The sequence below is a fragment of the Theobroma cacao genome, chromosome 9, assembly GCF_000208745.1.
Source record: "Theobroma cacao cultivar B97-61/B2 chromosome 9, Criollo_cocoa_genome_V2, whole genome shotgun sequence".
NCBI classification, from domain to species: Eukaryota; Viridiplantae; Streptophyta; class Magnoliopsida; order Malvales; family Malvaceae; genus Theobroma; species Theobroma cacao.
In genome coordinates this window covers 29,303,229-29,306,708 of record NC_030858.1, presented here as the reverse complement: position 1 = coordinate 29,306,708, position 3,480 = coordinate 29,303,229, and positions in this window count along the sequence as shown.

Here is a 3,480-nt window from a genome sequence, read left to right as displayed (position 1 = left end):
TTTTAATATTTTAAATAACTTATAAATTATTAATATTTAAAAATAAAATAATTTAAAAATAAATAATCATAATAACATTTAAATTATAAATAAAATATTAATATTTTATAATGTTAATGATTAGATTATAAATAAAATATTAATATTTAAAAAATAAAATAAAATAAAATAATCATATATATAATAAAGGGTATTTTTATCTTTTTATTTTTATTTCTTTCTTTTTTCAAAGTTATTATTACCAACCAAACACTGCAATAAGTCATAATAATCGTTCTTACTCTATTCCATTCGTCATACCAAACTACGTAATACCTAATCTATTTTATTCCCATCTCATTTTATTCCCACGTAATAGCTATTTTATTCCATTCCTATCTATTCCGCGAACCACACGTGCTATAAGAACTAAACAGCATTTTCACTATCGATATGTACATCATCCCCAATAAACCATAACAGCTAACTTTGTTTATTAATGCCTGTCTTGGCAATGTTATCAGCACATCATTTGCAGACAGCAGCACTTTCTTTACCTTCCAATTAACAATATAGAGTTCAAGTCCCTTGATTTCATAATGATATTTCTCAATTTGCACGACACTTAATGGGGGTTTAAAATTCATGTTACGACATTGTGAGAGTCACTCTCGAAGATGATGTTATGGGATCTTGTTCAATGGGATTTCATAATGATTTTAAATCCTTACCATAATACATTAAGCTCAGTAGCATTAAAGTCCGTGATCCCCACAGATGAGGAAAATAAGAGTAGCATACTTCCTTTGTCATCCCCAAAAACACCCCTAATAGAGCACAATTCTCTCCTTAAATTGATTATTGATTAACTCTCTTAATTTTGCACATAATCCCCATGACATTGCATATCCTTCTCCTTAACTCTTTCAATATTCTTGAGATTGCATTGATTTCTTTCTATTTCTCTTCACACTGTATATTCTATTCATGGGACAATCTCAATGAGAATAAACTAAGCCGTCATCAGACCCTATGCAAATTTCTTTCATGGTATCAGAGCTCATTGAGCTCTAACGAATTTTTAAAAGTTCCCGATTTTTTTTTTGTCTCATGGCTGATGCTTCACAAACCTCTTCCACTACCCTTTCTAATGACTCAGCCATCCCTACCCCACCCATTATCTCAACAATCAGTGGCATTACCCAACAACCAAATCTGATTACCATTAACTCGGCATCACAGCATCCTCTCAAACTTCAAGGAAGTCATAATTGTTCTACATGGAAAGCCCAAGTTACCACTTTCTTTCTCAGGTTGATCTTATGCTATATATCGACGGCACTTGTCCTTGCTCGCCTATGTTTCTTAGCAATGATGATCAACAACTTGGCAACCCTACCTATAAGCTTTGGATTCACCAAGATAGTTTTATTTGCAATGATATCATGGCTTTTGTTGACTACACCATTGCTCCTATTATTGCTACTACTCCTACATCATGTCAAGCCTGGCTCAGCCTTATCACCATTTAAGCTAATAAATCTCAATCTCAAATTTTTGGCCTTTGGGAAATTCTCTCTTCTCTTCGTCTTGATAAAAAATTCATTACTGATTTTATACGTGAAGTCAAGACTCTTTCTAATGAACTAGCTGCTTGTGGTGTTCCCATGAACAATGATGAACTTGGTATTAAAGTACTCATTGGCCTTGGTCTAGAATATAAGGAGCTAACTGTCGTTATTTGGGCTTGTGATTCCCCTATCAGTCTTGAGGAACTCTATGACAAACTTCTTGCTTAAGAAGTCTTTTTCAAACATGGATGCACCAAGCAAGAATTTATGGTGATTACTGTCCAACTTTACTAGCGCTCCAATACCTCTTCTGGTAACCGATTTCGCTCTAACATTAGGCGAGGTAGTCATACAACCAACACCTCATTTTCACCGAGACAAAAACAAGGATCTGCATCTTCCTTCCAACCTTTTTGGCAATCCACATAATCTGGTACTTAAAATCGCCAAACCCATCAACCCCGTGTTCAGTGCTAACTTTGTGACAAGTTTAGCCATGTGGCGAAAATTTGTCGCTCTAGAACTCATTCTCACTATGAGCTACAAGCTAACTTTGCTGCTTGGCTCATTCTACCACTAATGGTTACTAGGTTGTTGATTCTGGAGCTTCCTACCATATGACTGACAACCATCGTAATCTTGCTACTATAAATGAATTCTCAGGTTTCGATGAAATTATAGTTGGTGACGGTAATGGTATTCCTATTTCCCATATTGGCAACACCATTCTTCCATCTCCTATCTCCACATCTTTTTCCCTTCATAATGTTTTATGTGCTCCTAATATTCACAAAAATCTTATTTTCGTTGCTCAGTTTTGTTCAAAATAACACTTCAATTGAGTTCTTTTTTTACTCTTATCTTGTGAAGGATCTGATCACTGGGGCATCACTATTACGAGGATGAATAGAGGAGATTTGTATGAGTGGCCAGAGGTACTTGGACACATCAAATCAGTGACAAACTCTCCAGCAGCTCATTTTGTTACCCAAACAACTCGCCTTTCTCTTCATTTTTGGCATGCCTGACTTAGACATCTTCAATTACTAATTATCAAAGCCACTATCTTTGCTTTTCACCTCCCCGTATCTAATTCTTCTACTTTTCAATTTTGTGATTCTTGCTTATGTAATAAGAGTCATAAACTCCCTTTTGGTGCCACTTCAATGAAAAGTTCACGACCACTTGAATTATTATATTATGATGTTTAAGGTCCTTCCCCAGTTTTCTCTTTTGATAACTTTCGATATTATGTTGTTTTTGTTGACTATTTCATAAATTCACTTGGCTATTCCTTCTTAAACAAAAGTCAGATGTCCATTCCATCTTGGAAATTTTAAGAACATGGTTGAACTATTTTTTAACACCACTATTTTATCAGTTTATACAGACAATGGTGGTGAATGTATTGGCTCATCCACTGGTTTGCGTTCTGTTCTTACCCAATATGGTATACAGCATCTAACCAGTCCACTTCATACACCTCAACATGTTGGCTCTGCTGAACGTAAACATAGACATATCATGGAGACTGTTCATACTTTTCTTCATCATGCCAACGTCCCTCTTTGCTTTTAGAATCTTGATAGTCAAGCTGCCACATACCTCATCAACCGTCTTCCCACACCTGTTCTCCAAAATAAGTCTGCATATGAGTCATTTTTTCATTCATCTCTAAATTACTTCAAGTTGCGAGTTTTCGGGTGTCTTTGTTATTCGTGGCTTCGACTCTATAGTCAACATAAATTGGACTTTAAATCTCATCCATGTGTGTTCTTGGGATATTCTTTCAACTCTAGTGGCTATTATTTCTATGATCTTATATTCAAAAAAATATTTTTCTTTTGCCATGTGACCATTGTTGAGCTTATCTTCCCTTTCAAAAACCACTCTGTTTCCTTACGCCATGTCTCATCTTCAGATTTATCCC